The 27,775-nt window shown below is 36.2% G+C and overlaps 1 long non-coding RNA gene across 1 annotated transcript; it reads right to left on the bottom strand.

Annotated features, from left to right (window-relative positions):
- Positions 1-7,189: 7,189 nt before the first annotated feature.
- LOC122215143 lies at positions 7,190-21,979 on the bottom strand. Its single transcript, XR_006200261.1, has 3 exons — positions 21,773-21,979; positions 16,361-16,435; positions 7,190-7,325 (listed from the first exon to the last, which is right to left on the bottom strand). It is a non-coding gene; the product is annotated as an uncharacterized LOC122215143 (long non-coding RNA).
- Between the last annotated feature and the right edge of the window lie 5,796 nt (positions 21,980-27,775).

The following is a 27,775-nucleotide window of genomic DNA, read 5'->3' as shown; positions in this document are numbered from 1 at the left end:
TCCCTGAATGTCATCCCTTGCAGTAACAGAAAGGCTCAAGTTTAAGCCTACCTTGGCAGTCTTATAGGAGGAGGAAATAGGCTCCAAGGTGGCAAACCCTAGGTACGTGTAGTGGACACACCTTTAGGTCACCTACTATATATGTCATGTCCTTGTATAATCCCTTCCTCCTCAGTGCCAGCAAACCTGTGGCTTGCTTCTAAGCAATAGACATGGGCAAAGGTGATAGAATGTCTTCCCATGATTACATTTTGTTATATATGACTTCATCTTCACAGACTGGAGGGAGAGATTCTCCTGCTGGTCTTGAAGAAGAAGGCAGGCATGTTGTGAATTGCCTATTGAAAAGGCCACATGACAAGGAATCACAGGTGGCCTCTGGGAATGAAAATCAGCACTTGTTGATAGCCAGCAAGAAAATGGGAATCTCAGTCCTATGGCTTCAGGAGATGAATTCTGCCAACAACCTGAGGAATCTGGGGAGTGTATCTTTCCCCAGTCAAACCACTGATGAGACTGCAAACCCACTTACCCCTAGATTGCTGCCTGATAAGAATCCAGAACAGAGGACCCAGTTAAGCTATGTGTACACTTGTGACCTACGGAAACTGGGAAATAATTAAGGTATGCTGTTTTAGGCCTCTAAATTTGTGGCAATTGGTTATTCAGCAATAGAAAACCAGTATAGGGGCACCTGGGTGGCTCAGTTGGTTAAGCTTCCAACTCCTGATTTCAGCTCAGGTTGTGATTTCACGGTTCATGAGATCCAGCCCCGTGTCAGGTTCTGCGCTGACAGCAGAGATTGGGATTCTCTCTCCCTCTCTCGCTGCCCTTCCTCTGCTTTCTCTCTCTCTCTCTCTCTCTCTCTCTCTCAAAATAAATAAACATTAAAAAAAACCAGTATATCCTTGGTCCTTTTTTTGACTATTCCTTTTGGCTCCCATACCACCAGGCAACACTTCTGGACAGGTTTTTGTCTTTAAAAGGTTAGAGGAAGGAAACACTGAAAGGAGTCTTTTGCTTTAGATTATAAATCACTAGCCAGAAATGTTTGAGAAAAATGGAGAGATACAGTGGATATCCATCCCCACATGGTTAGGAAACTCCTTTCTGTTTTCATGATCACCTCTTCTAAGTTTTCATTATATTCTTGATTTTTAGATAGTAATAAACTTTAGTAAGTTATTTGATTACACTTATTTCCCAAATTTCACATAATGTTGTCTAGGATTCATTTCTTACTTTTTTCAAAGAGGGGTTTTATTATTCAGGGAATCATCTGCACTCTAAAAAAAACAAAACAAAACAAAACAACAGTCGGTAGATAGAGGGTTAAAAGTCTTTAACGCTTTGAAAAATGTTAGCCTTCTCTCATCTTGCCTCCAGTGTTGGTAATGAAAAATTTGGCATCAATCTGAAACTTTTTCCCCTGAAAATAACTTTACTCTCTGAAATAATGTGGAATATTTTGTTAAATTTCCATAAAATGTGCATATGTGTGAGATTTTTCTGTCTCTACTATTTTGTACATTTCAAGGTCTTTTATCTTAGGTGTTAATACTTTTAAATCCTGGGAAATTCTGGTAGATTATTATTTTATTTATTCCAACATCCTCATTTATTTTTTTTCTTTCTTTCTGGAACTGCTATAAATGGTTGATGGCAATTGTGTTTTTATCACCTATGCTTATTAACTTCTCTTTTATACTTTCCATTACTTTTTTGTTTTCTAGCACCTTCTAAATAAGTTCCTAGATCTGATCTTCCTGTTGACTAATTTAATTTGTGGCTTTATCAAGTCTATTAACTATCCATCTCTTGTGATTTTGAAATATATTTATATTTTTATACCCAGTAAGTCTATTTGCTTCTTCTTGATAACTGTGTATTGCTTTTCAGTGTCATCAGTATATCCTATCCTAGCTCTTTTAAGATATTTATTATTTTTTTAAATATTGATCTCTGTATTCCATTTATTCTGAATCATGGAGTAGACAAACTATTTTATTTTATTTTATTTTATTTTAAATTTTTTTTTCAACGTTTTTTATTTATTTTTGGGACAGAGAGAGACAGAGCATGAACGGGGGAGGGACAGAGAGAGAGGGAGACACAGAATCGGAAACAGGCTCCAGGCTCCGAGCCATCAGCCCAGAGCCTGACGCGGGGCTCGAACTCACAGACCGCGAGATCGTGACCTGGCTGAAGTCGGACGCTTAACCGACTCGCCACCCAGGCGCCCCGACAAACTATTTTAAAGACTATACTCAGAATAGACATCCTATGTTAAAGTATGTACTCAGATGACTTCTTATGTTTCTCTTTCAGCTCATTTACCTTAGCTAGTCATGTTTATCAGGATATAGAGACTTCTGCTACCTCTAGTGAATTTAGTGTTGGATAGCCTTGACATACCCATTTGCTGTGTCACTACCAGTCTTTCTTTCTCCTTAGGAAAATCTAAAGGTTTTCTAAGAATTTCTTTCTCCTGGTTATAACTGTCTACATTTAGGGTTTAAAAGAGAAGATGGCAATGGTCAGCAGCTGCTATTTTATGGAGACTTTTTATCCCTTCCTCACTCAGCCTGGCTTCTGCTTTGCTTTGTTGTTATCTTGGGAACAGAAAAATGCTTAGCATGGTTTCTGACAAGTGCCTGGTTGGAATTCTGGCTCTTCTACGTCCTAGCTGAGGGGCCTTGGACAAGTTTCTCAACTTCTCTGTGCCCCAGTATCCTTGTATATAAAATAGGATATTAACAGTCACTGACTATTAGGGTTGCTTTGATATTTAAATAAGATAGCATATGTCAAGTTTTTAGAACAGTACGTGATACAAATTAGAGCTTAATAAACATTTGCTATTGTTATGCTTTCAGGGCCCAGCACTTGTACATGTTTACTACATGTCTATCATTGCATACTGATTACACTTATTCACAGAGACGTATCTGAATCTGTGCACAAGTTACTATCTAGATGCACCTGCACTTCAAATATCCAGGATTCCCATATGCTTCTTGTCATGATCTGTGCCTCTAACCATCCTAGTGATCTGGAAATTTTTCCTTTGGGACTGTTTAGGCAAGAATATGAAATCAAATCTTGGTGGAATAGAAAAAAATCAACATTTAATATCTGTAGTATTGTATACTCACTATTTCTATGCTATACGTTTTTGCCTCATAGATAATATGTGAACCAACTTCCCTTGAATATATATAGTCATTTAGATGTTACAACAAAGATTCACATTTATTATCACATTCGATACGGCATGACTCTTCACAAAAGGTGAAACAGCCTTACTGAACTTATTTTCAAGAGGAAAAAAAATTCTCAGATTTGAGGAGAAAATGAACTAAATTAAGATGGCTTCAGTATGGCAGACGTGAGGCCAACCCAGATATTCTGACTTCTAGCAGTACACATTTCCCCTGTTCTCTTCTCTTCAGAGGGACTTGGAAGAAATAGCCAGAAACCTGGAGTTTCTCTATGAGGTATATGCATGATCAAATATAACTGTAATTTTGTATATTTATTGTTTTTATTCCACTCCATAATACCTAGAACTTTGGGTCAGGTGTACACAGCCTTGTCTATAAAGAAGAGTACTAGCGTTGAGTTATTTACCCTTAGCTGAGTATGGTTAGTATTGAACGATAAAGATTGTGATGGATATCACAAAAAGCATCAGATTTGAGAATCTTTTTCTACAGTTCAAGCTCTGACCAAAGCATTGAACATGTATGTCCTGCTGTGGGTCACCCTTACAATATGCCTTCTAATTGTTTCCAGTAGTTTTCAGTATCTGATACCTATGTTTGTGCTAGGTACTTATGTAATGAGTGTGGTTCCTTCAGAACTCAACCATTCTGTTGTTTTCACATAAGTTAACCCACTAGGTTTTATACCCAGTTGAGAGTAGAGTGTGCTGTCTCTTTACTGGAGATAGGGCATGTGGACACATGCTGAGCAAACATGCCATTAATCATCAGTAAGTATGTTTTGAGTGCTAACTCTGGCCAGTTCAATGAGACATTATAGCAGAGACCAAAAGAGACTAAGACACATGAAGCCATTAGCAAATATGTGTATGGGAAATCTGTGTGTCTCAATCAATATATGTAGACATGCAAAAGGAAGTCAAATAAGTCATAGCTCTTAGCCCTGATTACCCAGACAAGAATTTTTCACATGTAGTTATCAACACATGTTTGTAGAATGAAGACAATATCAGGGTGGGCAGATAACTGCAGCTATGTCAGACTTTCTGCAAGACATAGGATTTGAGATATTTGAAAAATGAATGGAGGAGAGGACAGCCATTCTAAGTGAACTACAGAAATAAAAACAAGAAAAGCAGTAAGAAAAGAAGGTGAAAATGTGGGCATAATATCACCATTATTATAATAAAGACATTGTATAAAGCTCCATTAAATTTACAATAGTCACATAATAACTTTCTAGAATCTGTAACTCATATTTCTTCTACTTTGAGTTTTGAATGAATGACTAAGCCTTTTCATGCTGATAAGATATGGCCATTTTTTAAATAATTTTCTTCCTTCCTCCCTCCCTCTTTCTTTCTTTCTTTCTTTCTTTCTTTCTTTCTTTCTTTCTTTCTTTCTTTCTTAACATGTGTTTTATGGCTCAGAATGACATTTGGTTATTTTTTAAGGAAATGGTGATGATATAAAGTTCTCTCATATTTATTGTATAAGACTTCAAAATTATATATGGTTAAAAAACAGAATTAAACACTCTTAAGTATTTATTGATGAATAAATGGGTAAACAAAATGTGATATATACATACAACAGGATATCATTCAGTGTTTTACTAAAGGGGAAAAAATTCTGACACATGTAACAACATAGAATCTTGTTGTATTAAATGAAAAAAAAAAGTTACAAAACATATTGTGTCATTTTACTTACCTCAGATACCTAGAAAGTAGTCAAATTCATAAAGACAGAGTTTTATTGGGGGGAGATATAAAAGGTCTAGAGATGGATAGTGGTAATGATTGTACAATAATGTGAATTGACTTAATGCCATAGAATCATGCACTTAAAATGGTAAAAATGATAAATTTTATGTTACATATATTTTATTACAGTATTTAAAAATAGAATAAAAAGGGCACCTGGGTGGCTCAGTCAGTTAAACGTCCAACTCTTAGTTTCAGCTCAGGTCATGATTTCACAGTTTTGTGAATTTGAGCCTACCTTGATCTCTGTGCTGGTAGTGCAGAGTCTGCTAGGGATTCTCTTTCCCTCTCTCTCTGCCCATTTACCACTTACACTGTCTCTGTCTCTCTCAAATAAATAAATAAACTTTTAAAAATAGAAAAAAAAGTAAAAATCAGAATATTGTTGACAGGGCAAAGGTTAAGAGTTACCAGTAAAACTGGTTTTGAGCATAATTCGTTCAGCAAACGCATGTAATCCAAAGCATTTGTATATCAAAGCAAATTTCAAGAACCATTGGCTCAGTTGTGATCATGTTATGTTTAGTGTCACTACTACTCGTATTGCAAGACATTGCTTGTTTATCAAAAAGACCAAGTTACTCACAATCCAGGGTTTCACTGTATTTAAAATTTATTTTATTCCAGATGTTTGTATTTATTTTAGACTAGTTTGATTTTTTTAAATAGACTTTATTTTTTAGAACAGTTTTAGGTTTACAGAAAAATTGAGTGGACATTACAGAGATTTCCCATATGTTCCCTACCTGGACACATACTCAGCCTCTAGTCATTTCTTTTTTATCTTTGAAAATTCAAAAACTAATTCCTTCTAGAGCAAGGTATCTACCCTATTGGGAAAAGATTTACTTTTTTTTGTTCCCTGAATATTCTATTACATAAGTTGGATGGGTTATTTTGGAAAATATCAGCATGAGTGTTACATAGCAACTAGCATTCCTAGAGCCTAATATGAAGTCCAGGGCCACTCTGTAAGTTTTCCATTGTAAAAAGAGGTTGTCACTTGTCTAGAGACATGGAATTTCGGGTGGCCTCTGGAAAAGCAGTAGAAGACATGGCAATGTTTTCTGCTGTTCAGGAGACTTAGTGATTCATGGAGGAACATCAATTGGGACGAGTACCTGGCCAGTATGGGTTAGAATTCTTTTAACTAAGATATTCAAGTTAAGTTAATCTTGAAGAGCAAACCAGAATGTATCTATGGCCTGGGTTAAACAAAGATCTGCCTCAATTTTAACAGGAGCCTTCTTGAGCTTCATATTTATTGGGTATAGAAAATTGCTAGGAGATGGTTGCAGAAGGTCAGAGGGGCTCAAGGTATCATCAGAGATTCAAGCACAGGGAAGACAGTGTTAATCTGGGAAGAAACAATGACCTTTAGATTTGTGGGTCCCTGGCATATTGAGGTGAGCATTTCCATCTCCTTGGAAGTTCAAAAGGAGAATCATGTATAGGTATCCTCAAAAACTGATGAAGAATGAGATGATCATGACTATAAGGAGGGGTTACTATTTTATTTACTCATCATTAGACAGATATCAAGAAGATCAGAGTTGACTTCATCTGGCTTCTCTTAGACTCTATTTAATACATATTTGAATACTAGTATCTCTTCCATTAATCTTGTCCCACTTCAACACATACCTCATTTTAGTGATGATTATAGGTTTGGGATACACATGGCCTGCATCTGAGCCTGGGTAATCCTATGATGGAGATTTGTACACTGAGCCAGGTGAAGCCATGGGGTCTTAGCAATAGTTCAGGGAAGGGGAAGTACTCTAGAAGGGGAAGGATGGCTCAAAGATCTCTGTGAACATTTAAGCCAGAGTCCTCTGGCTTATTCATTTTAATATATTGGATTTTGGGGGATTATTTCAACTGATGAAAAGTATCTGGAATTAAACACAGTAGAAAATCAGGGCTGTTGTGGAATTGTTTGTTGGTTTTAGACCTTGTCAGTTCAATCATACAATGTGACTATTATCTACTTTTTTCCTTTTAATTGATAAATCTAACCACTTGATTTGGAAATACTTGGGAAATGTGTGTAGCCACAGTGTGTGGATGCAGCCTGTAAAGATTACCTGAATGAGCTGAGTGAAAGGGAGGCTGGTGGGGGCATTTAAACTTGGTTTGCCTCTTGCCCAGGATGGAATAACAAAAAGGCAAGACAGACGTACAGGTGCATCCTCTCTTTAAGCTTACACAGTAACATGCTCCCATAGCAGTTTACATTGAGAATTTACCCAGACTGTTTTTTTTTTCTTTCCTGAGTCCTGAATAAGGTTGGCTCAAGGCCTAGAAGCTCTGCAATTTTTCATGTTCTGGCAACCTAGGAAGAGAAGGTATTTTGCAACTTAGCTCAGTTGTTTCTTAATGTTTGGAGAGAAATATGTCTCTTGTAGCTTGTTTTTTTAAGCTGAAAAGAAACACACTTTCTCAATGTACAGAAATGCCTATTCCATATTCATACTAGATTTGCACTGGAGTCCAAAAGCAATACAATGATTTTGTTCCCTGATAATTCTTCAAGCTCAAAAATTAGTGTGAGCCACACTCCCAATGGGATTCCAATGAAAATTGGATTTGCAATAACTAGGGGCAAACACAATAAAAGCTTCAGTGTGGAAAGGCAAGATTTATGCTCTCTATTTACCTTTATTTTATGTTCTGGGGAATAATCATCTCTGACATTTGTAAACTACCCTTCCTGCCACAGTCCTTCAGGTCTTCCTCATTCAAGAGCTGCTCTCCAAATGTCACTTCTTTACTCAAACATGCTATTATCCAGTGGTAGAAGGCCAAGGCCTTTAAATGGAAGGAAACAGTATGATGTGCTTAAAGAAAAACTGGAAAAACATCCCTCAGGGGAGGAAAGTCTGGGACTGTGAGTTCTTGTACATGTAAACTATCTTGCCAGCCTATACGGCTGGTTGGGACAGTATGCCTTGAAGTGCAACTTCAGTCCAGGTAAATTATTAAGTGTGCCTTTGTGTAATTTTAAGCCTTTGGGAACAGTCCCTTAAAGACCTACCTGGTTTAGGTAAACTTCAGTGTTGCTGGCAGGAGACCAGCAAACTGTAGTTCATAACAGGACAAGCATTTATTAAAATCATAACACTTTCTTGAACACAAAATCAGACATGGTAACTATTACTAGTAGTTCTGTTTTTGGAGCAGCTTTCCAAAGTGATGAATACAGATGACAACAACCATTATCCTAGCTTATTTGTGGCATCACACTGTCCTAGGAAACTACAGTTATGGAAATCAAGGGAATATTGCCTAATATTACTATTAATAAATTACACGCTAGAGCAGCAGTGGCAATAGCTCACCAAGTTGATGCAACAGAATATGTAAGTATTCAGATGATTCATATTCTATGGAACCCAATCTCACTTTTAAGTCATTTGTGATAAAAGATGTCCAATTATAATTTTGTCTTTCACATACTTTGAATATTACCAGTTTATATGTTGGCCAATCTATAATATTTCAAGTATATACATCTATCTGTCCATCTATCCATCTATCTATCTATCTATATGGAAAAATGTTTCCCGTAAGTTGCTTTAACTGAACAACCAGAATAGAATTATCTACTTCTAGGTACTCATTTTTCACTCTATAGCTCCAAAGATGGCAAAACTATTCTGTTTTGCCTGTGGTTTCACTGTACGGAGAAAGAATCATTTTTCATCTTTCACTCATTCTCATAGTTTTTTTTAAGGAGAGAAAGTCATATTCTTTTTTTTTCCTTTTGGAAAATGCATTCTTTAAGGATAGATTTTCTACAACTTCTTCAAAATATAAGATGTGGCTGTTTTTTTCTTCCCCTTAAAATTTCTAGTTAGTACCAGTCCAAATGTACAGCAAAATTTTATCTGTGGCTTAATAAGTAAATCCAAGCATCTTATGTTTGTTATACCTCGATGAGCACAAAAGTTGTTCATTAAAAAAGAAATTAAAAGTGTATTTATAGCATTAATATTGATCAAGTTCAATTAATCCTAATACATGTATTCAGAAAATAATATTTTTTAACTTAATTTGAACCAATTGTTCTTTAATTCTTTGAAGATGGTTTTAAAATCAGTGTTACTGTTTTAAAAATTCTGATTAATTGAGGGGTGCCTGGGTGGTTCAGTCAGTTAAGTGTCGGACTCTTGGTTTCAGTTCAGGTCTTGATCTCAGTGGGTTCGAGCCCCATGTTGGGCTCTGTGCTGACAGTGCAGAGCCTGCTTGGGATTCTCTCTCCCTCCCTCTCTCTCTGCTCTCCCTCTTCCCTCCCTGATTCATGCTAGCATGGTATGTGTTCTCTCTTGCGCACACACACACACACACACACACTCTCTCTCTTTCAAAATAAATACATAAACTTAAAAAGAAATTCTGACTAATCGAGACAGGTCAAATTTCTCATATGGTTTTGCACTTTTCCACATTTGGGATTTTCAGAGGGATAAAACCAGTATTTCAATCAAGTGCAATAGCTGTGCTTGTCAAATATTCCTTTCTGTTTCTTTCCAGTATTGAATTAACAGCATTTATGCAGCTTAAAACAAGTATCTTATTCTGTAAGACAAGAAGAAGTCATCAGGCAAGTAATTAATGCTAGTTTTCTCTCTTACATCCTGTTGGAACATATACTTGATTCAATAACACTCCCACTGGAATACCTGTGGTATATTTGATAAAACATCAAATCTGTTCCAAGTGTCCCCCTCCACTGTGCTTTAAAGTTAAAAATAGAGTCTGAGATCATAGAATAGAAGCACAATAGTCAACCCAGATGATGTTTATGGCCTTGTAATGAGGAGTTAACTTTAATATAAAGCATCCATTTGCAACTGATACTCCTCTGTGAAGAATGAATGGATGTATTCATGCCATTATTTGCTGTACAAATATAGTCAAGCACTTTAGATTCTATCTCTAAAGTACCAATAATGTCAAAAGTTCAAGAAAGATGAATGAGGCATTTTCTGTTCTTAATGTATTAATGACAGAGTATGAGATAGAAATGTAAACATGTAATTAAATTCCAATATAACAATTTCCACATATGGTTAACATGTAATAAAAGTATCTGAGTTCATCCTCCAAATATTCAAAAGACAGATAAAATGTATGAAACAATTGTTTTCAAGACATTGGACTTAAACCTCACCATTTCAAAATTATACTGAATGTAAATGGTTTAAAAATCCCAATAAAAATTCAAGATTTTCAGTTTGAATAAAAAAGGAAGACCCAAAAAGAAATGCACTTTAAATATAATGATATAAATTGAAAATAAAAGGATATAAAAAGGTATAGCATGCTAACATTAATGAAAATAAAGCTATGGTGACTTTTTAAGGTCACATGAATTTGATTGCAGAGAGGCAATATATTATTAGGTAAACAGAAGGTCACCTCATAATGTTAAAAAGGTCAATTCATCAAAAGGTCATCACAATCCCAAACATTTATATTCCCAAAAATAGAGCTTTAAAATATACATGCACCATAAAATAACTAGGAATAAATATAACCAAAGATGTAAAAAATCTATACACTGAAAACTATAGAAAGCTTATGAAAGAAATTGAAGAAGACACAAAAAAAAATGGAAAAAAATTCCATGCTCCTGGATAGGAATAAATATTGTTAAAATGTCGATACTACTCAAAGCAATCTACATATTCAATTCAATCCCTATCAAAATAACACCAGCATTCTTCACAGAGCTAGAACAAATAATCCTAAAATTTGTATGGAACCAGAAAAGACCCCGAATAGCCAAAGCAATCTTGAAAAAGAAAACCAAAGCAGGAGGCATCACAATCCCAGACTTCAAGCTGTAATCACCAAGTATGGTACTGGCACAAGAACAGACACTCAGATCAATGGAACAGAATAGAGAACCCAGAAATGGACCCACAAACAAATGGCCATCTAATCTGTGACAAAGTAGGAAAGAATATCCAATGGAATAAAGACAGTCTCTTCAGCAAGTGGTGCTGGGAAAACTGGACAGCAACATGAAGAAGAATGAACCTGGACCACTTTCTTACACCATACACAACAATAAACTCAAAATGGATTAAAGACATCAATGTAAGACAGGAAGCCATCAAAATCCTCAAGGAGAAAGCAGGCAAAAACCTCTTTGATCTTTGCTGCTGCAACTTCTTACTCAACACATCTCTGGAGGCAAGGAAAACAAAAGCAAAAATGAACTACTGGGACCTCAGCAAAATAAAAAGCTTCTGCACAGCGAAAGAAACAATCAGCAAAACTAAAAGGCAACTGACAGCATGGGAGAATATATTTGCAGATGACATATCAGATAAAGGGTTACTATCCAAAATCTACAAAGAACTTATCAAACTCAACACCCAAAAAACAAATAATCCAGTGAGGAAATGGGCAAAAGACATGAATAGACACTTCTCCAAAGAAGACATCCAGATGGCCAACCGACACATGAAAAAATGCTCAACATCACTCATCATCAGGGAAATACGAATCAAAACCACGATGGATACCACCTTACACCTGTCAGAATGCCTAATATTAACAACTTGGGCAACAACAGATGTTGGAGAGGATGCAGAGAAAGAGGATCTCTTTTGCATTGTTGGTGGGAATGCAAGCTGGTGGAGACACTCTGGAAAACAGTATGGAGATTCCTCTAAAAACTAAAAATAGAACTGCCCTATGACCCAGCAAGTGCACTACTAGGCATTTATCCAAGGGATAATGGTACGCTGCTTTGAAGGGACATATGCACCCCCATGTTTATAGCAACACTATCAACAATAGCCAAAGTATGAAAAGAGCCCAAATGTCCATCTATGGATGAATGGATAAAGAAGATGTGGTGTATATATATGCAATGGAGTATTACTCGCCAATCAAAAAGAATGAAATCTTGCCATTTGCAACTACATGGATGGAACTTGAGGGTATTATGCTAAGTGAAATGAGAGAAAGACAAAAATCATATGACTTCACTCATATGAGGACTTTAAGAGACAAAACAGATGAACATAAGGGAAGGGAAACAAAAATAATATAAAAACAGGGAGGGAGACAACAGAAGAGACTCATAAATATGGAGAACAAACTGATGGTTATGGGAGGGGTTGTGGGAGGGGGGATGGGCTAAATGGGTAAGGGGCACTAAGAAATCTACTCCTGAAATCATTTTTGCACTATATGCTAACTAATTTGGATGCAAATTAAAAATAAAATAAAATAAATAAAATATACATGCAAACTTGATATAACTTAAAGAAGAAGTAGATAAGCTACAATTGTAATTAGATACTTCAGTATTCCTACCTCAATAGTAGATAAAACAAGTAAAAAGAAAATCATTAAGTATATAAAGGACTTGAATAACACAACTGTGTTAGTTAGGATTCTTCAGAGAAATAGAACCAATGGAATGTCTATAAAAAGATACATAGAAAGAAACTTATTATGAGGGGTTGGCTCACATGATTATGGAGGCTGACAAGTCCCATGACCTACCATCTTCAAGATGGGAGCCCAGGAAAGCTGTTGGTTCAGTTTCAATCCAACCCAAAGGCCTGAGAATGAGGGAGCTAATGTTATATGTTCCAGTTTGAATCCAAAGGCCCAGAAAACAGAACTTCTGATGTCCAATGGCACAATTAGGTGCTCAAGCAGAGAGCATATTTGTCCCTCTTCCAACTTTTTTGTTCTTTTCAGGCCTTTGACAGATTGGATGATGCTCACCCATATTGATGATCTTTACTCAGTCCACTGATTTAAATGCTAACCTATTCTAGAACCCCTGTTATAGACACACTCAGAAATAATGTTTAACTAGCTTTCTAGGCATCTTTTAGCCCACTCAAGTTGATGCATAAAATTGTTCATCACAACAATGAACCAACCTGAGCTTATTGATATTTATAGAACACAGCACCTAACAATAGCAAAATACATATTTTTTTCAAGTGAACATGGGACATTTACCAGGAAAAAAATATTCAGGCATTAAAATAGATTTCACTCTTTAATATATATATATATATATATATATATATATATATATATATATATAATACGTGTGTATATAATATATATATATACGTGTGTATATATATATATATACACACACACACACACACACACATATATATATAGAGAGAGAGAGAGAGTCTCTGACAACAAGGGAACTAAATTAGAAAAAAAATAGGAAGATCTCTGAAAAGTTTCCAAATGTTTAGAAACTGAATATCATGCTTCTACATAACCCATATCCAAAAGAGAAGCAAAAGAGATATTAACATTTTGTCCTGGATGCAAATGAAAACACAACAAATCAAAATTTTGGGATAAAACTGAAGCAATAGCTGGGGGGAAATTTATACCATTAATGCCTATATTGGAAAACAAGAATCACATAAAGCCAATGACCTGAGCTCACCTTACAAAACTAATAAATTAAGAGCAAATTACTTACAGAATAAATGAAAAGAATGGATAAAAATCAGTATACTAAAAAACAGGAAAAATAGAGAAAGACATTAAAACCAAATGATCTTTTTTTGTTCTTTGAAAAGATTTTAAGAAATGGATAAATCTTTAACCTGCCTAATCAAAACAATGAAAGAAAGATACAAAATTGTCAGTGTTGGAATTGAAAAAGGTGACATTGGTACACATTCGACACATATTAATTTAGAAGAAACAAACAAATTCTTTGACTCCAGCTAGAAAACCTAATTGTGAAAGAAATGTTATAGGTCTAAATCAACCACAATAGTGTGATTTCTAGTGAAAAATCTTCCACACTGAAAATCCTTCATCCAGATGTATTCTCTGGTGAATTCTGGTGATTATTTAAGGAAGAAATACTGTCAATTCTACAAAAAAACCCAAAAAACAAAACAGCAGCAGCAACAACAACAACAAAAACACACCTTTCCAAAAAATTGAACCAGAGAGAATACTTCTTATGTTTTCAGGCTAGTATTACCCTGATGAAAAAACTAGACAAAGATATTATAAGAAAACAAACCTTCAGACTGTAACAACAGACTGTAATTTATATATATATATAAATTGCCTCTCTTGAGGCAAGGGGAATCAAAGCCAAAAAAAAAAAAAAAAAAAAACCTATTGGGACTACATTGAAATAGAAAGTTTCTGCACAGCTAATGAAACAAAAAACAAACAAACAAAAAACCTAAAAGGCAATCTACTGAATGGTTGGAGATATTTTCAAATGGCATATCTGATAAAAGGTTAGTATCCAAAATATATAAAGAACTGATACAACTCAACACCCAAAAGCCAAAATATTCCAATTTAAAAATGGGCAGAAGGAATAACCAGGCATTTTTCCAAAGAATACAACAGTGGTCCAACAGACACATGAAAAGATGCTCAACGGTCATTTATCATCAGGGAAATGCACATTAAAATCACAATGAGATATCATCTTACACCTGTCAGAATGGCTAAAATCAACAACACAAGAAACAACAAGTGTTGCCAAGGATATGGAGAAAGGGGATCCCTCTTGCACTGTTGGTGGAAATGCAAACTGGTGCAGCCACCCTGGAAAACAGTATGGAAGTTCCTCAAAAAGTTAAAAATAGAACTACCCTGAGATCCAGCAATTCCACTAGTACGTATTTTCCCAAAGTATACAAAAATACTAATTCAGAGGGATACATGCACCCCTTATCTTTAGAGCAGCATTATCTACAGTAGCTAAAATATGGAAACAGCCTGAATGTCCATCAATAGACGGATGGATAAAAAAGATATTATACACACACACACACACACACACACACACACATACACACACACACATGTATATCACACATACATACAATGTAATATTCAGCCATAAAAAAAGAATGGTATCTTGGCATTTGTAACAACGTGAATAGAGCTAGGGAGTATCTAGCTTCTAATAAAGCTAGCTAGCTTCTAGTAGAGCTAAGCAAAATAAGTTAGAGAAATCAAATATTATATGATTTCACTCACATGTGGAATTGAAGAAACAAATAAGCAAAGGGAAGAAAAGAGAGAAACAAGCCAAGAAACAGACTCTTAAGTATAGATGACAAACTGATGGTTACCACAGGGCAGGTTGGTGAGGGGATGGGTGAAATAGATGATGGGGATTAAAGAGTACACTTATCATGATGAAAAATAAAATAATAAAAAAGAAAAAAAGAATAAACCTTATGACCAATATTCTTTATGACACAGATGCAGATATTCTTTTTTTTTTTTTTAATTTTTTTAACGTTTATCTTTGAGACAGAGAGAGACAGAGCATGAACAGGGGAGGGGCAGAGGGAGAGGGAGACACAGAATCCGAAACAGGCTCCAGGCTCTGAGCCATCAGCCCAGAGCCCGACGCGGGGCTGGAACTCACGGACCGCGAGATCATGACCTGAGCCGAAGTCGGCCGCCCAACCGACCAAGCCACCTAGGCGTCCCCAGATGCAGATATTCTAAAGAAAATTTTAGCATACTGGATTTGATAATATATAAAAATAATAATACAGTATGACCAAATGGGTCATTCAACTGTTTGAAGAGATAAATATCATATTGATTTTTAATATCCTTTATCTATAAGATTATACTTTTCATATATATATATATATATATATATATATATATATATATATATACACACACACACACACATATATATGTATATATGCGTATATGTGTATATATATACACATATACGTATATATGTTGTTTGCATAATCCACTGCATTTCCCACCACCAGAGGAGCCCCTTGAAGTAGTAAACACCCAAGGCTTCTCTCCACTTTCAAGGTTGTGGAAAACAATTTTCATGGTGTCTTTCTTTCCATGTCAGTGCTAGTCCAGCCTTCCTGATGCTGATTCAGTCCTTAGGAAGTATGTCTCTTTTGTTGGAAATAGTCTTCCCAGGACCACATCTAAAGACTCATGAGTTTAGCATTTTTCTGATGAGTGCGTCCCAGGTTCATCCTCTGTAATTATTTTTTAGGAGATACAAGTTATTGTATTTAACCATTCATTACTCCCAAAAACTGACTCTGAACATCTTAACCTAACACATGTGACATTTATTAAACCTACTGAGACTTTGAGTCTTGAATTTTCCTGAAAGTACTGCAGATTAATGTCCTGGGCTTCTCGTCTTGTTAGACTATGCATTCTCATGGGTCATAAACTGGGATTTTGTTTCAAGGTACCTGAAACTTTATAAAACACAACTTTCTTTTAGCTTTGGCATGTTTGTCTCCAGTTTGTCTCAGTGCTTCATTGTGATCTTTTTCTCCCAGAAATCCTTACTTGTAGGTCATCACCTGTACTCACCATTATATCTGTCCTGAAATATTGTTTGTGGCTCTTCTGGTCCTGCCTTTTCTTTCTTTCTCTCTTATTCATCACCTGGAATGACATAATTACAACCAACATAAATAAGCTATTCCTGTGAATCAGAGGCACTCAGAAATGTCCTCTTCCTCCTTCTTCTTCACCTAAGTCTAATTCTTGAGGAAGTCAATTACAGAAAAAAGAAGGGCATAAAGTTGGGATTCCGTATTTAAGGGGCTCTAGTTTCTGGTAGTCCATAAGTAATCATTTTACAGTCATCATCCATCGTGTTCCACAAAGGAAATAGGCAGAGTTGGTAAGCACACACATCCACATATACACACACATCCACATTAATCACACATGTAATACATTGGGCAGCCAAGTATGTAAAGGAAAGGTCATAATATCTCATTCAACTGCTGCAGTAAATACCAAATCCAATTTGTACATACCCTGTTATATCTGAACCCATCCAAATGTGGCCATTTTGGAATCATACATCATAAAATACCCTTACTGTTATTTGGAAAGAAGCAGATCTTCTATTTTTCATAACTTTATATATTCCTTTAACATGTTTTCTTCAGCTAAGAAATTTAATTGCTATAAGGAGAGGTGGGAGTTTTTTTTTCCTCCAGTGCTAAACAACTAGACACTGACAGGGTGACTCATTAGCTGAATCCATTAATCTCAGCTGAATAGAAAGATCCAGATGGAATTGAGAGGAAACAGGCCATTCCTTTCCAAGAGTTAGCATAAGGACTACTCATCTCAGGGTGGCAGATTTTATATTTAGTTTTGGCTAAGGAAGTATAGGTCACATTTTATATTTCTTTTGAGGATTACTAGAGAACACTTCAGAGACCATCCTCTTTTTTCTTAATTCCTAAGAATGTAAGAACAATGAAAATCTTGGAATCTGCAAAAAAAAAAAAAAAAAACAAACAAATATTTTCAAATTCTTTATATAAAAGGGTCAATAATTTACAGTGAACTAAGATTTAGCACATATATGCACACACATAAAACTTCTTTTCTTATGAAATATTTATATTCATATATTCTTAGGAAATATGAAATATTCCCTAGTGAAGTTCTCATGATAAAATTCTATAAGTTTTTTTTTCTAGAGAGTAGAATCTCCCTTACTGTTAGTGTTTCTTCCTTCCTTAAAAAACAAGGGGTTTTGGGGGTGGCTCAGTTGGTTGAGCTTCTGACTTCAGCTCAGGTCATGATCTCACGGTTCATGAATTTGAGCCCTGCATTGGGCTCTGTGCTGACAGCTCAGAGCCTGGAGCCTGCTTCGGATTCTGTGTTTCCCTCTCTCTCTGTCCCTCCCCTGCTCATGCTCTGTCTCTCAAAAATAAATAAACATTTAAAAAACAAAACAAGGGGCGCCTGGGTGGCTCAGTCGGTTAAGCGGCCAACTTCGGCTCAGGTCATGATCTTGTGGTCCATGAGTTCGAGCCCCACGTCGGGCTCTGTGCTGACAGCTCAGAGCCTGGAGCCTGTTTCAGATTATGTGTCTCCCTCTCTCTGACCCTCCCCTGTTCATGCTCTGTCTCTCCCTGTCTCAAAATAAATAAAACGTTAAAAAAATTAAAAAAACAAAACAAAACAAAGGGTTATGGTAGGGTTAGTGTAAACAACACAAGGTTGGGTTTGATCCAATTTGTTTGAAAGTTTGAATGGTTGGTTTAATTCAGAATTGCAATTCTGAATAGAATAGGCAATTCACTTAATTTCTCTGAAATGTAGATCCCTTATCTGCAAATAAGGATAATAATAACAGCTGATTTGGTGTTATGAGAATTATAGTAGATTGTGTCTACTAGCTGCCTGGCCTTTGTGGTACATATCCAATGATGCCTGGCCCTTTATGTTTCCATCAGTGATGGAAGAGAGAATGAAGCCAAAAGACAGAGTCTTTAGATGAAGAACACTGAGTGAGAAGCAGGATCTTTGAAAATGTAATAAACCAGTTTTTATCCCTTAGGAGTAGTAAGAAAGGAAAGAGCTATTATAAAAGAGAATCAACTGTTGTATTGAGTAACTGAAATGGCTGACAGGAAGGGGGTGCATAAGCTATGTATGTCCTCAGATAGGAAGGAAATAGGAGCCTGGATTTCCTGTAGTAAAGATGATGGAGAACTCAAGGATCCCATTGTGATTTTCCTCTAAACCTGAGGCATTATGAGTGAGCCAGAGGAAAGTAGTCCTACCCTCCACCCTTCTTTTTTTCCACATTTGGTTCCTTCAGCTCTCAGGCAATTCTTTAGATAGTGATCCAGACATGGTTGGGTGGGCAGTGGAGGGTGCTCACAGGACAATTGTGATTGATAGCCTACTTCATGCTAACTCAGACCAATAGCATGTCCAGCAACACTTGAGTTCAGGTTAATGGAAGAAGTATGAGTTCAGTAGATAGTGGACAGTACCACTATGGAGGAAATAGAATCTGCTTATAATAAATACACATAAAATATACTCAAAACCATGTCTTTGCCCTATACAATTTCAAAGCCACTGAGGTATTCTAAAACAACAAACTAGTTCACCAACTTCCACTATATAGACATAGCTGCCATGATCGTCTAAAACACACCTTGATTGAGCATGGAACCTGTTTAAAGCACCATTCTAGATTCTGAGAGGCAGCGAAAATAGAGGAGGCTTGATGGCTACTCAAAATATCTGGAAGACTAGATTTCACAACATAATTCAATCTTAGTTATTTCCCACACCTAGAAGAATGTTGTATATGTCATAGATGTTCATTAATACTTATAATGAAGTTGAATAGCCTCTTTATATTATTTGCTGCCAAATGGATGCTTTACTGTTTTCTCAACAAATGATTTTTATATCATAAAGGTTAAGACAAAGTACTGTTTCCTTATTTCCTTAGAGTTAAATGCATATTAGGTACTCAATAGAACCTCTTTGTTTGGCCCTGAGAAGATATATCCCTGGAGAACAGTACTATGGAAATGTGTATTGCTGATGATGACAAACAAGGGTATTATCTTTGCTTATATGAGAACTGGGTTCTAGAAATCTTGGACTTATTTTTTTTAATCTCTCATCCATAGCTAAAGTTATTCTTGGTGTGTTTTCTTATATGGCAAACATTGTCCTTGGAAAAAAAAATCCTACAGAAGTTAGACCCCAAATGGCTTACTTGTCTTACAGGGCTATTTATATTTCGAAGGTTAACAGGAGTCATGAAAACATAAAGTGACCAGCTCACCACCAGCTCAGTTAATGAGTTATGATATAATTAAATGATCCATAAGCACTGGAGATGAATGAGGAAAGTTGTCTTCCTAGGATCAAGTTCTTTAATACATGGGTTGAGTGTGAATGGAAGAGGAGCAAATTCCACATACCAAGAGAAAGAAGGATTGAATCAAGACTTGGAAGCACAGATGCACATGTGTATTATTGGGGCAGTAAGAACTTCTACCCATAATTGTAGAAACAACACCAGAATAATTTATAATCCTGATGGAATTCCTAGTCATTTCAGCCTTCCAATTCCTTATTCTCCTCTTCTTTCTCCCTTCAGAACTTGTTCAGTTTTCACCTCCTCCAGAATGACTCTGATGGATATAGGGACATAACTCTACTACCAAGTGACAATCCATGTAATTTTCATTGACTATCTAATATGAGCCAGACACTGGGCATGCAAAATAAGAGGAAATGCCCACTTTATAAGAACGTGCAATGTGCTGGGGAAATGAAAGTAAAGTGTCTTCAGCATATTAGATAAAACATGATAAAGATTGGTTTGCACTCAAAAAGAATGACGGAAGGTGTGTATATCTGTATTTGTGTGAATGGTTGCAGAAGACAGACCTTAAATCCACCATGGGGTTGATAAAAATTCTGAGAGTAAAAGTAAGTACAAGTATTAGCCAGACCAAAGTAGGAGAGAGCAGTATTCCACACAGGAGAAGCTTGTGTACAGGCAATTAGGAAGAAAACTGAGTGTTGACTGGATGCCTTTTCTTCACTTTAACTTTTCAGATTAAATATTGGGTAGATACATATGAATATTTATAAAAACAAAGATAAGATAAAGGATAACAATATAGTGAGCACTCATGTATCCTCTTCTCCGTTTAAAAATGGTCATGATTCATGAAGTCCATGATACTACTTCTCATTCCATTGCTTTCCACCCCACTCAGGTAACATTGTCCTTATTTTTGCATTTATCAGATTCTTGATTTTCTTTATTATTTTTTCTTATTTTTTACCATACATTTATGCCTCTAAATAATACATGGTTTAGCTTTCCATGTGTTTGAAAATTTATGGGGTCATACTACATATATTCTGTGCCTTGTTGTTTCAGTTTGTGATTTACCTATTTGTTACATTGTATTAATATATAATAATAATAATAATAGTTTCCCATTTTAATATCCTACTTATTGACATTGTGTCCACTATGAATATTCCCATACATTTTTCTTAGTGCATATATATGAGAGTTTTTCCTATGGTGCATGTGTAGGAGTAGAATTTGGATGTGAGGGTGTGTGCATGTCCAAGTGTACTAGAATGGGTAATCCCAAACTGTTTTCTAAATTGGTCTTATCAATTTACATCCCTACCAGTAGAATGTGAGATCTGCTGGTAGCAAATTCACACTTTTTGCTTGTCAAAAACTGTATTTATTATACCTCATTCTTGAAAGATACATTCACTGTGAACACAGCTCTACATTGACAGTTATTGCCTATTAGACAATGAATATTTTATTATACTGTGTTCCAGTTTTCATCGCTGCAGCTCAGAAAGCAGCTGCTATTCCAATAATTGTTCTCTGTAAGTAATCTGTATTTTTACTATGGTCATTTCTAGAGTCATCTGCTTGTTTCTGATAGTTAGTAATTAGCTAAATAGGTGTGTGGTTTTCCTGAAGCTATTGATGCCTAACTGTTAATAGTTCTATAAAACTTTATTTTTGTTTTTATTTTTTAGTGTTTTATTTATTCTTGGGGAAGAGAGAGAGAGAGAGAGAGAGAGAGAGAGCACAAGCGGGGAGGGGCAGAGAGAGAGGGAGACACAGAATCTGAAGCAGGCTCCCGGCTCTGAGCTGTCAGCACAGATCCCGATGTGGGGACCAAACCCACAAAGCGTGAGATCATGACCTGAGCCGAAATCAGACACTTAACTGACTGAGCCACCCAGGCACCCCAGTTCTAGAAAACTTTTTGTCATTATCTCCTAAAATACAGCTTCTACTCATCCCTCATCTATTCTTATTCTAGAATCAGATTAGGTGTATTATGGATATTCTCACTTTGTCTCATAACCTCTTTCTCATACTTCGTATCTCTTTTAGCTACATTTTAGATAACTGCATCAGTTATTTCTTCAATCATGTCTACTTACCTTTAAGCCTGCCGTTATAGATTTTTCAAAACTTCTAATACTATACTTTCTATTTTCAGAAGACATATTTGGCTTTTTTTCCAAATAAGTCTCGCATTTTGTATTTTCTTACATTTTAAATTTCCCTTTTAATGTATTAACATATTTATTTTCTATTCAGTGTCTCATAATTCCACAGTTAAAGTATTTGGACATCTGATTCTATGATCTGTTGTTTCTGTCTGGTCCTGTTCAGGATGCCTTCTTGTGTGTTTGGTGACTTTTGCCTATGATGTCATAATCTAAAAACTATATTTTAATTATTTGAGGCTATAGTTGAAGGAAAGTTCTGAGTCTACAGAATTTGAGTTTGCTTTAATGAGTCCATGGAGAATTATAAAACTGAGACTTTTCATTATATACTATGTTTTACTACAGAAAATAAGTCTTAAAAATGGTCAAGTACATACCAAGGTGAGTCAAAGAGCAAACATGGTTGAAGGGGCATGGCATGCTGAAAATCTGGCACATTATCAGAATAATACAAGTAATAAAAGGCCACTGAAGGTCTTCAAAGAGAGAAGTATTTATTGTGTTTTAGGTAGATTTTCTGGAGGGCAGAGTAAATTTCAGACAGGTCAAACTCTCAGGCAAGACCAATTAGGTGGCTCCTTACTGCAGTGTTTCAGGCAGAAGATGATGAAATCATCTAGAGAAGTAGAGATGAAATAGAAGAATGGATTTGGGATATTCCAGGAGGTAAAATCAACACTATTTACTGGTAACTTGAAGGAGCATGATATGGAAAGAGGATAGATTGAAGAGTTTTGATGACATCCACATCCCTGATTTGAGTAAATGGCTGGGTGTTGTAGCCATTCACAGAAACTAATAATAAAGAGAAGTTTTGCTTCCCCTCTGGGATTTTTCCTCAGGTTAGTTTTGGCCATTGAGGCATGTCTGGGACATTGAAATGCTGTATATTTTCCACAAATATTTATTGTCAATATGTACCAGGCTTAGTGCTATTTCGCTCTTGTTTCTAGTATGCTCAGAGTACTGGTCAAGGATATAAATATAGATTTGGAAGTTATCAATTTCAACATCATAAGTAAAACTAGGAGTCACTGGAGGTTGACGAGCCTTTCTTGGGAGAGAGAAGAGCAGCGATTAAATGGCAGAATTTGAGGGATGCTCAGGTTTTACTGGTTGATGGAGGAGGAATCTGGAAATGAAAAGGTAGTAAAGTAGCGGATGCAGACAGAAAGATGTGAATAGAATTACAGAAGCCAAGGAGGTACAGATAATAAGAGTGAAAGACTGAAGAAAATAAACATAAATAACAGAAATAAATAATAAAATTATATTAAATTTATTAGAGAAATCTAATAAGTAATGAAAAATATTCTTTGCTGATATGAAGCTCATTGATAGCTTCAGCCAGGGCAGTTTCAATGGAATGGTCTGGCCAGAAACTATTTAGGGTAGATTAAAAACTGAGTGTAACAGAGCAGATGGCTACAGCTGGAAATTGAGTTGAGAATTGAAGGGGAAAGAAAGAGTAGGCTTAAAAATGATCTGGGAAAGATTTTTTTTTTTCCAGAGAATGTTAGAGATTTGAATATATTTACAAGAGTGGGTTGAAAGATAACCAAAAGGGGCTGGTTGAAGATAAAGAAAAGATGAGAGAAGAATTATTGGTTAATATGGAGGATTTGAAGAGATAGGGACAAGAACACAAGTGGAGTGGGTAAGAACAAGGATACCTGTCACCTGAGACGCAGATGACAATTACAGAAGGGAGGGAAGAAAGTTGAGGAATTTTACACCTGGTCGCTTCTATATAATTCACCTGTATTTAAATGAAAATACAATCTCTTTCCACCCTCATAACTATTACTGAGAAAATAGCTGACCCATTTGAGTATACACAATATGCCAAGATAGTTCTAAGCAAGTATGTTCGTTATCTCATTTAATCCTTGTGCTGCCTCTGTGTGGTAGCAGTTCCCCTCCTCCTCCTCCTCTTCTCCTTCCCCTTCTTCACATGATGATATAACTGAGGCACAGAAGTTTTAAATAAATTGCCCAATATCACAGTAGGAGGACAAGTCAGATTTTGACCTGAAGCAATTTACTACAGAGCCAAGCATTCCTAATCTGAGAATTCACATATATTATCTTATTTAGTTCTCAACTCCAGAGGACATTTATTGTGTCTTCAAGCTATAGTTTACCTCCTGCCTCAAGTATGACTCAGAGCAAACACAATTCCTTTGTGCTCCAGAGTTTAGGGATTTTCTGGATTTTAGGAAAGAGACGGCAAATCATGACTGCTGGGAGTGGCCATGTCTGTGGGCTTTCCCCATTCCCAAGGATTCCAGCCCTCTGAGGGCTAAGCAATCAAAGTAAAAAATCTTAGATAACAAATGCTAGTAATTTTTTGAAATGTCATTTTTTTCAGAATAAATAATAAATTGTATGTTTTTCCTCCCACATGCAGATGGTATAAATGTTTTAATTACTGAGCTGATGTAGCAATATTGAAGATAATGTTTGAATTAAAAATTACCTGTCATTTCATCATCCCAATAAGCCAATTACTTTCATTTTTTATAGTCTATGTGAAAGAAACATTTCATTGTCTTCTTGTATTAAAATAGCAGTGACATAAACATTTTGATGTGGCAACTTAGTATGATTTTAATGAGTCTGTCATATTCCATCAAGTAAATGTAAGTTTAGTATTGAATATTTTGGCTATTCTTTCTCCTTTTTTTAAACTATTATAACTTACTCTTCAGTAGATCTGTTGATTATAAAACATTTTGCTTCTGTTGAATGATTTCTTTAGGATAAATTTTTATGAAAAGAATGACTACCTTAGAAAAAATGAATGCCTTTATGGTTTTTGCTATAAACTAGGCATTAATATTTAATTTTTTAAAATTCTGTGTATTTTATATATTTTTCCTCTTGTTTTTGCTCTTAGACACTCCATGGTCCTCACACCTTTTCCGGGAGACCAAGAAGTGGCAATTCAAAGGTAAATGTGTTTGTGTCACAAAGAATCTCTGAGACTAAGCAGATACAAAGAGGAATCCAAAAGAGGTAGCACCTTTAAATGTGTTTCTGTTCTTGTTCCCACCATATTGTATTCCTCTATTAATTGTTTCCCCTTTCCTACATACTCTTCCAGAATTCTGCATGCTCTTGGGCACGGGGATGGTTGTAGAGGCTCAAATCCAGCCCTGGGAATGTGAAAAAGCCTAGGTGGACAATGTATGCATCAGTGGCTGACTGGGGAATGGATATATGGGGCATAAACTTTCTCTTGAGAATTTTCTTTGTTAAAGCTATAGTTTATTCAGGGGATTTTGTCACTTGTTCTACCATTCCCATGTTCTCCTATGAAATTCCTCTTTTTGAATTTATATACAAATTAGGCAGTTTACAGAGCAGAGACTGGATTATCAGTCCGTTTTCTCTTGTCCCTTATTTTCTACACTTATTCTCTTTACTAGTTGGCTAAGTGAATGTAAATAACTCAGTGGAGGAGTGAGAAAAGGCCCTCAAATATGGTGGTGACACAAGTCGATAAGAACCAGGAGTCTGCCCGATGAAAGCCAAGGGGACTGTGAGGTGAATGGGAATATGCTTCCATTGTGTTAAATCACACAGAATGAGAAATTGGTAGTTTCTGTAGCTGGGTGTTGTTCATTCTCCTAAAGATACAGTTTGGAGTGTTGGGGTTTGGAGCTGATTGCCAGGAAAAAATTCTTGAGACGTCTTCAGTGTAGAAAGGTGGTTTTATTAAGCACAGAGAGGAACCGTGGGAAGAAAGAGCTGTACTGGGTTTGTGAGGAGTGACTGATTATAAAAGATTTTCTCTCCTATGGAGAGGAGGGTGATGTTGGGGCTCCAGGATACTGAGTCTATAGGTTTCTGGAGGTTGTTCTTTTCTTGTAAATCATTAAGACAGTTGCAAACTGATGGAGACTCCTGTCCTTCATGACTGTGATCTTTATCATATAACCATTTGTTTTTCCCTTTCCTTTGTTCTTGGGCTGCCAGGACTTTTGAGGAATGTCACACCTATCCTACCTGGGGAGTGGGGTGGCTGGAAGGGTTGTTAGCTTGTGCTTTGCCCTCAGCTTGCCTTTTCTCCCTCATCACTAGTACACTTTATAAAGTGATGAGAATAAATCCATAGGACTTTGCTAAATATCATATGATGCTCATCACTAGGCTAGATAGTTGAATGAAATCTTCAAGGAACTCAATCTGGGATTGAGTCTTTGGCTTTGTTGCTGTGAGTGCAGAGGGTACGGGACTGTAAGCTTCTGTGGTTAATGAGGTTGTCATTTATCTCCAAATTACCTGAAGAATCCAGGCTGTGGTGTTCTGAATATGAAATGTAATCCTTCTTAGGTATAAGGGTTTGGCAGCCTTGCCTTCCAGAAATAAGTCTTATTCTGGGAGATTTTTTTGTGTTTTTTTGGTCTGTTTGTTTGTTTGTTTGTTTAATATCAGCTATCTTCAACACTGCCCAAGGTGATCAGGTACTAAGGTTGTGGACATGGCCTCCAGATCATTAAACCACAAGTTTCACAACATAAATAATCTGAATTCAATATATGTAATGCCCTAAGAGATAAATGACTGTGAAATCCCATGCGTATGGTTCTTCAGATGTCACTCCAGGGGCAAGCCACCTCACATGGAAAGATATCTGCCCTAGGTGATTAAGCTGGAATTTAATTTTACTTAAATATGTGAACACTTTTAATAAGGCTCTGGAGGTATTATGAAGTTTGCAGAATCTTTATATTTGAAAAATGTTTTATTTTGCTTGATAACATGCAGAAAAGCCCTTATTGTGATTAGCATTTGAATAGGAGGATCATCTTAATACTCTTGTTATTAATATGACAGATTTTATTTTCCCAAAGGTGACAATTGAACCCAGTTCTCAGATCAGTTAATCCATGTATTTATGAGAACTGAACTTTTCTACCTTGTAATTTGGTTCTGGAGTACATTGGATTTCCTCCTGCCCTGCAGGGTTCATGCATCAATTTAAATACCTAAGTTATTGGCCTACTTTTTTGCCTAATATGAAAACAGGTTTTTTCTCTGAGTTTTGATGGTTGTCTACATGTTTTTTGCTGGTAACAGTCTGTATTGTCATTTGTAGGCTCTTGAACCTCTGTGAGGTTGCATCTGCTTCTGAGACACATGTTTCGGTTGCTTTAAGGACATTTATAATGAATGATGGTACTTCAGCACTTGCTGATGCCTTTTGCATGGAAGTGGGAAGTAAAGGTAGGGAGAAAAGGAAGATGAAACAATTTTTCTTTTTTTTTTTACAAGCTCCTATTTTTACTTATCTGTAGTATTAGAACCCTCAATTCCCTCTCTGTAAATCAATCACTGTTTTCTTCTCCTTGCTAAGAGTTGCCCCGCTTGTTTTTGTGGTCCTCAACTTGCTTCTTGCATTGATCCCTTGTGACCATATTCCAGAGAAGTTATGGAAAGTCAAGTCTATGGTTCCTGAGTCTGCATTGTGTGTTACTGCTCAGTGTGTTTGGCTCTCTGAAAAACCACCTTCCCATATGTGACTATAAGTTTTGTTTAGAAGCTGCAGGTAATGTGCACCCACCTTTGGGTACAGCAAGAGCATATAAATTCTGATTTCAAGTTTGTGTCAGAAATAGGTCTGGGCAGAAAGTAAGGTTCTGAAAAATTCCAAGACATCTCTCTCATTGCCAGCTATTTTTGCCCTGGCCATTTATCTAGGCCAGCTCCCACTTACGTTCATTACACCTAACCACCATCTCCTCTCCAGTAAGCTACCAAGAACCCCACATTTGGTTCCCCTGACTTCTCCAGCCTGTGTTGCAGCCTGTCTTCTGTTTGTGGTAATATAGTTACTGCCCCCAAAAGCTCTCACTCTTTTCTCTTTTAGGACTGTTCTTAAATTCTTTGTCTTCTCTTGGTTGGTCTGGATCTCATTCCATTCTT

This window comes from Panthera leo, chromosome A3, assembly GCF_018350215.1.
Source record: "Panthera leo isolate Ple1 chromosome A3, P.leo_Ple1_pat1.1, whole genome shotgun sequence".
NCBI lineage: Eukaryota > Metazoa > Chordata > Mammalia > Carnivora > Felidae > Panthera > Panthera leo.
The sequence above is the reverse complement of the archived record's forward strand: the minus strand, read 5'-3'. Positions and strand labels throughout refer to the sequence as shown.